Source organism: Pteropus alecto, unplaced genomic scaffold, assembly GCF_000325575.1.
Source record: "Pteropus alecto unplaced genomic scaffold, ASM32557v1 scaffold1099, whole genome shotgun sequence".
Taxonomy (NCBI): Eukaryota; Metazoa; Chordata; class Mammalia; order Chiroptera; family Pteropodidae; genus Pteropus; species Pteropus alecto.
Genome location: NW_006443151.1, coordinates 35,109 through 45,939, shown reverse-complemented (window position 1 = coordinate 45,939; position 10,831 = coordinate 35,109).

Here is a 10,831-nt window from a genome sequence, read left to right as displayed (position 1 = left end):
TTTCCATTTGGAAAACTGTCTAGCCCCCGATTATTGTTGGGTCAGGCTCAGCATGATTTGGGCCAATTGGTAGTTTAATTCAGAAATCACTGGTGGTTACTTTAAACTCAGAGGATGCTGCCTGCTGGGCTGCACCAGATTTTGTGGTCAGTCAGAAGGCAGAAGCATCCAGAATGCCAAGCCACATAGTAATTGTCACTTTAATGTAATTGACAAAATTGATAACAAGAAATTAGAGTTTCATTATAATATTTTCGAGAATAACTAACAATCCACAGGAGATTTCACACTTGTTTCATAACATTCAGTCTTTGTCGGAAGAAGCAGGTGGCATGTGGTTTAATACAAGTGCATTCCTTCTTAGCAAACACTTTCCCCTCTGCTGGGAGTAATTCAGAGTTCAATTTAGCCTGACCACACCTGACCCAAGCTGGCATAATGGTTTTTGATCAGAACAGTTTTATTTTTGCTCCCAGCACATAGGAAAGCGGAGTTATATGCATTTTAGTTTACAGTACTAAGTTATCTTTTTCTGCTTTTATTCACCAGTGTGCCCACTGCCTTGTTCAGGTCTCAGAAAATCACAGTATAGCAAGTTAAGAAAAAAATAAGTCATCAAATACATCATAAAATATAACGATCTGCAGTACAGTCAAGATATTAACATATTCAGAATGGCTTGTTTATCTCTGCTTTTACACGGAGGATTAGATCAGCTGCATTTAAAACTCTTTTTGTTTTCTGTGCTATTTTTGAATGTTCTTTTTCCACTTAGATAAATTCAAAGCTTTGAAGCATCTATCTTCTTTTCTTTGCCATTTTCATGTCATCTTCAGAAAGAATACTTCTCTCTGTAGCCTGATGGTCTGAGGGGCTTGCTCTGGATTCCAGTCTTCGCATTTGGATATTTTTAATTTCAGTGTTCATTCATGGTCTCGACAGCAGCAGCTCTCCCGCTTCCTATTACTCACAGATTTCTGCCATCCTGAACAGTCCTTCAAAGGGCGCATGACATAATTGAACTTCTATGATTTTTAGTTTCCATATCTAAAAATAAGGAGGGTTAGATGGAAAACCTCCAAGTTTCTGAGTCAGTGACATCAGTTCTGGTCTCTATTAGCTAGACAGCAGCAGCTTGTACTCACTTTGTGCATCACTGCTGTTTCCTTGCAGAAGTAATTGGGGAGGATCTGTATTACTTAATCACTGTATTTGTGAGAGTATTATGGCAAGTTACTTCCTAAAACACCCAGACCTCTTTCAGAAGTTCTGGTGTCTAGACTGTCCAGCCACTTCAGAGAAACATGTTTTCTCCTCAATGATTGCTCTCTTTCTCTTTTTGTCTTTACAAGCTGTATTTCACTTCTTACTTTTTCTTTTTTTAACCTGTACTCTATCGCTATGTCTTTGTTTTCTTGGCCAAGAATTTGCCTAGCTTCTACTTTTGGTGGTTACACCCTTTAATTGCCAGTGCCTTGTGCTGGGTTTGTTGTCGCTGTTGGAGCTAGAAGGGGAGCTGCTGAGTGTTCCAGCTGCCGACTGTTGTTATTCCCAGAATGGGTTATCTTTAATAGTCTCTGTTTATGACCCGTCCATGATAATGGCTCAGGAGCTGGGCAGTGACCTGGAATGCACTGCCAGTTTCTCTTCATCTTATCTCCATTACGTGGTTTTTAAGTCACTTTTTTGCTTTCCGTCTCTACAACCATGGATTTTTGTGTCCAGTACTGTCTACTGTACTACGTTTTCCACCAAGAATTTCTTTCCATTCATATTTTATTTCCACCTGCAGCCATTATGTGAGCTTCTCATGGAGACCTGGATTTGAGACCTGGCTTTTTTTCTCTTACAATCAGGCAAATCTCTTTACCTCCGTGAGCCTGTTTCTCTCTATGTAAAATGTAGATGATACTTTTGTCCTATTGTTAATGTGAGGATTAAATGAGATGATGTCTATGAGAAAGCCTAGCCCAGTGGCTGATACACAGTGGGGCTCAGAACATATACATTCCTTCCCTCCTCCTTCTACCTCCTCCCCCTCTTTATTTTGCAACTACCTAAATAAGCACAATGGGCTATTTGCATAGTCCCACAAAATAAGTCTCTCCATTGGGCCAGGAAGCTTTTCTTCAACAGGCTTTCCTGGCATATTTGGAAAGGCTTCTAAAGCCACCCAAGTAAAACTAGATTCTATTCCCGGAATTCAGTTTGTGTCACTGGTTGCTATGGATACGCATGGCCATACTGTAATACCTTGTTCTCAGTGGCTTCCCTAAACATGATAAATGCCCATGAAATAATTACTTCCAATTTTTCTCATACTTTTAATTCCTTTTCTCTACTCCTTATATCTTGAAGTAAACAGCCATTATGTCTCCTTCCTCTCACACTTTCTCAAGCGAACACCATCTGTCAGAGTGCTTACCCTGCCAACAAGCCATTCCCAATTTGGGCTTGAGCACCTGAACCATCCATCAACACTAGTTCACAGTATTTCAGAGATGTTGCAAAGTTCCATTTATTCATTTGTCTATTTTTTTTTCTTCCAGAGTCAGCTTTAGCTTCTGAGGAATCTTCTTTGCCTTCATCTGCTTGCCTTTCAAATTCTTGGCTCCAGTCTTCACTCATTGGCTCAACTTCGCAGTCATAACCACTTCTGCCAGGCATGTAGAATTTTTGACATTACTCATTATCTTTGTGTGTTCATGGTGCCTATTCTCTACCTAGCAAAAGCCAAACCTAATTCACTGCTCTGTGTTCTTAATATCCCTAAAGAGTGTAACTCTTTATAATTCTGTGGTTCTCTTACCCATCCCTAGTTCAAGAGGCTATGGGCTTCTAAAGGCACAATTGCTTCAATGATCCCAGCTCTATCTTTATGTCACCTTGCTCTTTTTTGGTGTTTCGTTTTCCATGCAGTTATGCAAATTTTACATTATTAGAGTCCCCATACATCGTAGAAGACAGTACTCAGGCACCTACTGGGTAGGCCTGATAGGAGTACTGAGACTCAGAACCAGAAATGCCTTTTGAAATTTTTTCAAACCTTATCCTCTTTCTAAAGTAACAGTCTCATTTTTGATAAGTGGCTGACTGATTGTGATAGATTTTGAAGTCGTTATCTCATGAGGACACTTTTGGCCTCTTTTAACTGGTGAAGAATTTATTTGAATATCGGGAAAAAATCTACTTTCTTATAGTTTTCACCAAGTGAGCTAGGGTCCTAGTTTTTCCCTGTTGAATCACACAGTTCTTTTATGCGTGATAGTCCTTCAAGTAGTCGAAGACATCACTATTGCCTCTGCTGATTTCTTTCTTTTCCAGACAACCTCAGTTCTTCCATTGCCAAAGCTTTCAGACTCTTTACCATTATTCACCTGTAAATGTAATCTAGTATGTCAGCATTTTCTCAAAATGTGGAATTAAACACTAGGTCAGAACATCAGGTAAAGCCTGATCCTCACAGAATAAAAACTATTATCTTCCTTTTTCTACATAGTATGCTTCTTCTGATACAACGCAAAATCATAATCGTTACTCAGCAACTCTGTCACACTGTTGACTCATTCTGAGCTTGCAGAAAATGATAAACCCCTCTTTTTAAAGAGTTCATGCTTAGACAAATCTCTTTAATCTTGTACTTAGGTAAGACTTCTGCTTGTTTTATTTCATTTTGGTCCAGATACTGAGTTCACATTTGCCTATATTAACTTTCACCTGACTAAATTTACTGTTTCATCATTTCAGCCCATTGAGATAATTTTGGATCCTGTGAATTTAAAAAGAGTAAACTTCAAAAGTGGTTTTCATTTTGTGAAACAAATACCATTTTCTGTATTTTTAAAATTTATATCATTATTATATTCTGCTCACAGTATGTTACCATCTGTCATACTTTATTTAACTTGGAAAGTCTGTTTAAAGACTGCTTACAGACCTATGGGGATTTGACTCTTTTAAAAGCCCAGCACTTATGTCTGAAAGTAAAGTTAGTCCCCCACTTATAAACAACCTCCACTATAGCCAAAACGTATGAAAGGAGACGGAGGAGGTGGTATTCATAAAAATCAGAATCCTTTTTTTTTCATAAAGCAGATTAAACATGGCTAAGTTGCAAAGGAAGGATTTTAGATTTTGGTGCCAGACCCATTTAATTTGAATCCCAACTTCCTCATTCCTTTGAAGTGTCACATTGGAACATTTCGTTATCCTCTCTATGTCACCTCATCTAAAGAGTCTAGCCTTATGGGATTGTGGAGGGGATTATGTGAGAGAATAGCCGTAAAAGGGCCTGGCTCAAAAATACCTACCATATAGTTGTTACTCAATGATGTTGTGAAATGGTCAGACTCTGTCTTTTCAAATTGGTGATTTCTTCATCACTTCCACCAAGCCTTGAGATTCCTCTCTGTGTTGTTGATACTTAAATTCCGTAATTACATTGCGGTTTTTTTCCTAACCACAATGATGAACGCTTCCCTGAAAACCTCTCTCATTTACCCCCTATGTCCTGGACTGCATATACAGTTCCATTTGAATTAAATAGAACAATACTCAACAAGAGCAGATGCTGGTGTAAAGTGAGTACATTTCCAACCTACAGAGTTCTAGCATATGGAGAGCCAATGTGAAAGTGAAAGCTGATCTGATCTGAAGGGAAGGCTATTTGCTAGAGGGAATCCTGGTGGGCTTTGGCTTGAGAATCTCCTAACCCATTTCTCATCTCTCCAGTATACTTCAGAAAGGTGCCTTTGGAAAGGAAGTGAGCAGAGGGTTTGCCTTGGTCAATGTCATTTGAAAAATGCTTTGTTTCCATCCCTTGCAACTTGTGAGTTCATCTGCTTGTGGCTGCTTTAAGCCTGGGCAATTACTCATCAGCCTCATAGCATCTTGACATCTTGTTGGCCTCCCAGTTGAATGTACAGTTATAAAGCTTTGTAGGAAATCAGTGTAGCTTTTGGGTAAGCCTTACAGGCCTGGAATCAAACAAGGTGATCTAGATTTAAACATGGATTGTCTTACCTGGGAGCCTCCATTTCTTCATCTGTAAAATGGAGATAATCATTGTGTGCACCTTTATGGGTTAATGGGTTATTGTGATAATTAAAGTGATACTACAGTATCGGGTATAGAATAAGCGCTCAGTAAATGTTGACTGTCATCACTGTTATTTGACATAATGATCTTGTCTGCTACAATTTATAGTTTTACTTCTAAAATAAAATATATGAGCTACCCTGAGGAGGTTGGTTAGTATGTTCTTCAATTATCTTTTAAAAAATATTACTAATTCTTGTTCCTCCTATAAGAAAATGAAGTCCAAAAATAAATTAATGAATGTATTAAGACTAAATTTGCATCAGTGTTTGAAGTGGGCAGGACTGGAGAGAGGCAGAAAGTAGGGAGAACTATTAGGACACTTCTGTTTTTGTTTATGTTGAAAGAGGCAACAGGGATGGAAAGAAAAGTGAGGATGAATTCAAGAGTCATTGGGTAGGCAAGACTGGGATAACCGATTGGGGGGATCTAAAATGAATGTAAGTTTGAGCTCAAGTGATGGAGAAGGTGGACGTGCCAATAAGAGACATGGTAAAAGCACCAGAAAAGGAGCACTTTCAGGGATGATGCATTTTCTATGTTGAATTTGATGACTAGTGCAAACACACTCCCCAAAGCCTGGAGCTGAGCTGATGCTGTATGATTGCAGAAGTGTCGTTTAGTACAAGTGTGGAGAAAGGAGCTCAGAGGATATAAGATTGAATCTTGGATGGGCTGAGAATACAGGTCTGGCTTGGGACAGTGAGAGGGTCCAGGGAAATGACAGGGTCCCAGAGAGTTCTGTGTCATGGCATCTGAGGATTGGTGATACAAATGTAAGAACGTCATATACTGCAGAGATATAAAGGGACTTGAGGACCTATAAAGGAAAAGATGATTAGATTCAGTTACTGTGACATCATTGGTGATGGAACAGGGAGCAAGGGAGAGACTGGAAATTGTTGAACAAGGCACTGAATGAAAAGGGTGCACATTTTGCAGTCAGAGAGAACTAGGGTAAGAACTTGGCTCTGCCCCTTAGGCTGGGGCCAGTGTACTCTTAGCCTCAACTGCCTTATCTATAAGAAGCAGATAATAATAGTACCTGTTGTACAGGATTGTTGTGTAGACTGAAGGAGGTAATAATGAAAAGCACATAGATGGGTCCTTGGTTTTCTGTAGGCTCTCAAATTGTTGGCATCATTCCTCTTGAAGAGATAGGGCATATATTTGACTCAGCTAGATGTGGCTTTCAGAAGTCAGGCTGTGAAATGGACACTGATGATCCAGGAAAAGATCATTTGTGGCATGTGACATGGGGCTTCCCCTTCTACACTAGGTTCGTGGATAGAGAGAGTAAGAAAGAAGCCAAGTAAATGATATTGCCAAAAACATTCCTGTGTGGCTATTTTCCAAAGTGGCAGAACTTTAAGTATGGTTCTATTTTACCCTGTCCAGTCACTTCTCCATTTAGTGACTGAAAAACTTAAATATCAGCCTAAAATGATAAATTCTCCTTGTTCAGACTATTCAAGTGAATTTCTTCTATTGAGATTATGACAGCGAGGTATGTGAATTTTTAATAAAATGTTTATAATTCACATTAATCTCAGTGTGTTGCTCTTCCCTTTAGAATGGATATTCTATTAATGAAAAAAAAAATCAGAAAATGGGACCTAAATTTTAAGAAAATTCGTTAAGTTTTGACGTAGTGTTTGTTGACGCAGTAAACCATTAAAATCAAAGTACAGACCATATCTTACTAAGCTATATATCAGCAGTAATACATATATACTTAGAATTTATAAAATATTTGAAACAATTTGTCTCATTTGTCCCTCACAGCAAATCCCTGAGATACTATGATAATAACAAACCGTTTATGACCCATATCACGCGTCTCACAGTGTTCCCAGTGGTTTGCATATATCAACCTATTTAATCCTCAAGACAGTGCTGTGAAGTGTAGGTGCTGTTATTGTACTTATTTTACAAACGAAGAAGCTGAGGCACAGCGACTTCAGGCAAGTTGCCTAATGTCAACTCGGCTAGTGAGCGGTGGAGCCAGGATTTGGGGCCCGACTGTGGCTTTAGGGTTTATGCTGCACAATTTGCTTTGTGGCCCCCCCTTGAAGTAATGACACTGTGTCTTCATAGGATTGTTGTCAGAATAAATGACAGAATGACAGTGGGGACAGCACCTGCCTCATGAACATCCACCTGGGATACGTTTACTGTGAGTACCTTTTGTGCTGTTACTTAGAAAAGCAGGTAGGGTCTTTTTGTAGATGCAAGAACATGTGAGGCTTGGAGAGGTTAATGCCTTGTTTGGCCTGAATTATTTATCATTGAAAAAATCTCTATGGAGATTAATTAGCACATGCTAATTGCATCAGATAAAACCATGTAAACATTCATAAAGGAAAAGATAATAATCTCCTCACCTACCAGACCTTCATTCCTACTCACCCGAAGTGAGCAATTTTAATACCGGGCACAAGTCTTTTTGTACACCTCTTGTTCAAGCAAAATATTGACATATATGTGAATGTGCAAACATCTGCAGGGTTCCAGAAGGAGGCTTGGTATCATTGGGTATAACAGCAAAGAGACTATTAAATGTAGATTCTTCTTCAACTTGCTGGTCTAATTTAAGAATAGGTTATGGAAAAAGTTTTAGGTCAATAGGTGATTGTGGTTATATATCTTAAAATGTAATCCTTTAATTCATTTTGAATAATGCATTTTGGGATCTTTGTAAAGAGAGGCTCTTGTTCCTCAAATATCTAAGTTACTCACCTTGGTTACTCCTGCTTCTTTGTCAAAGTTCTGGGCGAATGCCACAATAAGTTAATGACTATTGCATGTAATTCCATTTGGAAACCTTAAGGTGTATTCCTTCTTTATCCATATATATTTTTTTTCTCTTAGCTACTTATCTTGCAAATGAATCTATCAGCTCCCTCCAAGATTCTTCGGGGGCGGGGTGCCCTTGTGGTTCTGAACACAATACCTTTAGGCTAATTAAAGAAAAACCAACATCTTTCCAGCTTTAGCTTTCCTTTTTAGTAAAATTCCTGGAATATTCACTCGAGTAGTCTCACAGTTTACCGCTAAGTGTAGTTTTGTTTTCATGTCATTCCTGAAAAAAATTTGTCAAAGAGTTTATTCTAGGCATTACAGATTTTATCACTGTCACAAATAGCCCCCACCTCGTACTTTCTGATGAAGTCTTGCTGGTCTGTAAATAAAAACTGATTTTTCATACATCTTTTATATTTGTTGCACTTGACAAATACCTATTTGATATTCACTTTGTGCCAGACGTGTTATATGGTTTTTGTGAATATTAAAACTTTTTGTATTTGTTCGCTGCTGTATCCTCAGGGCCTGAAACAGATAATGCCATCTGAACTTTTGATGTAGTGTGACATTAAGAGCATATCATAGTCCTTAAGTGCTGGATAGACCGAGCAGCCCCTTGCTTTAGGACATTTCCTCTCTGGACACTGATCTGGGTTATTGAGCTCTGCTTTGGCATCTGGACTTTCAGGTAAACAGTTTGCTACAACTTTGCCGAAAACCGGCCCAGGTTTGCCCTGGCAGCCACACTCCTAGGACCGTGGTAGGCTGTTTAGCAATGTAACCACAGGGGTTAAATCCAGCTAGTTAACAGGTTCACTCACAGCCCTCATCCCCACAGTTCTGGAGCTGCCCAATTGGAAGTTTAGATGCCAATAGCAAATGTGTTTTGTGAGACGCAGCATTAAAGTGGTCAGCGTCCTTAACTGTGTGTCTCGGCTCCCTCATCTGAATCTTGCTGTAATTCAGAGAACTAGAAGTACTCCTTGCATCTACTTCAAAGGATGGCCCCCCTTGAATTTTAACTGATTAAGTCCCCGTGTAATCAATAACTTGGCACTGAGCCATCCTCCAGGAAACCAAGCTGTCTGCTGTACAGAGCTCCTTCTCATTGGGCTTTGCTTAAAATGCTCTTGTACAGTGCAAGCTGAAGAGAAGCATTCTTACCTCACTTAAAACTACTCTGTGTTAATCCCAGTCAATGTTTGAATGGTATTAGAGGTCTAAAAGTAAATTTTAAAAATCATCAGAGTGCATCATTCAGTTGCATGGCATATAAAGTGACACCGCACACTTTATCACTGTGCCCTGCTATTTCCCCAGTATTTCTTTCATCTATATGGTTCCCCTGACTGTCAGTGTGCCAGCCAGCACCACACTGGACCAATTATTCCAATTTTAAAATGGTAATGAGTGCCTGGCATGGTAAATATCCTTCATTAGCCTCACCGTTTGAAATTTTATCAGGATATGTACATACTCATGTGTACTTGTGGGTGAATTTAATGCTATTTTGTCAAATTTGGGGAAATTTATATGTGAGATTTTCTAGTGCAATTATCATAAAATGTACATTGAATTTAGAAGAAAACTCATTACAAACATCAAATGTTCCCTTTCAGTAATTGTTGCTTTCTGGAGTGCCAGAGGTGAAACCTGAAACTGGCCCCTATACGTGGAGCAAGGAGAAAGTGAAGAGGCAGACCACTCCAGATTGGTAGGTGGCAAGTTTAATAAGCAAGGGGACTTACTTGAGGCTTGTCTTGGGCAACTGAAAGACCAGTAGATCTCTATATCCACATGCCACAATCCTGAAAGTTTATATAGAGTCCTTAACGGGTTTCAATAACTGATACTGACCAGGGGGTTTTAACACATTGCTCTCTCAAGGTGCATCCTTGAAAATGGCTCTCCCTGTGGGAAACGGTGGGCAGATCGTACATTCCAAAGACACGGGAGGAGTGAGGAGCCTCTGACTGCTTGTGGGTCAGCCAGCAGTCACTTCCTCTTGATAACCTCCTCCGACAGTGATATGAATATACATCTGTTCATTCAAAGCCTCCTTTCTTATGACTTAGGAAATGTCTGTGCTTTCTCCTTAGAAGTTTAGAACAATTTTCGATATCATTATTCCCGTGCATTTGATTTTTTCCTTTATGTATGATTTTGCACATATAATTATATATAATTTACAAATATAATTTATACATACATGTAAATTATATTAATATGTTACATTATTTATGTATAATTTTTTTCTACTACCTGATTTGACTAAGTAGTTTTCATAATTTTTAATGTATTATTTGGGGATTTCTAAGTAGATAATATCCTCTGTGAGTTCGCATTACATCGTTAAAATCAAGTGAATGCTGTACATTTAATAATAAAAAAGATTTAAAAAAAAGCAGCCACCACATTCTCATACATATTAAGTGCTACCCGTGGCCATATAGGAAGAGTTAGGCAGCCTCACCGATCTGGGTGCTACCTCCCCAAATGAAACCCCAAATGCCTTGAAAACCATTTATTTGGTCATAGTGAATGCCAATACTGCCTGCAGCGGGGCTCAAACCACAGGCATTAGAGACAGGTTGTTCCCAGCACTCACATGCTAGGTGAGTGGATTTTAGAGTGCAAGCAACACGTTATTGGTAAATATGTGCTGTAGCATCAAACTCACGTCTTGGTAATATAACTCCTGTAGCGTTTTGGTTCATTTGCATCTTAGCAAAGTCTTTTCCATTAGTTTCGCTCTCCACCTGTGCGGCTGCTCCGCCAGCCAGGGAGGAGGTCTAGTGATTACATCTGCTGAGAGGGCTGGGGAGCGGATTGCAGGAGAGAATCCCCCTCTGACCAGAGCCCAGCACCTGACAGAGAGAAAGCACTCAATAAATACTCATTATTGCAACCCTTCTATGTAGCAGATAGC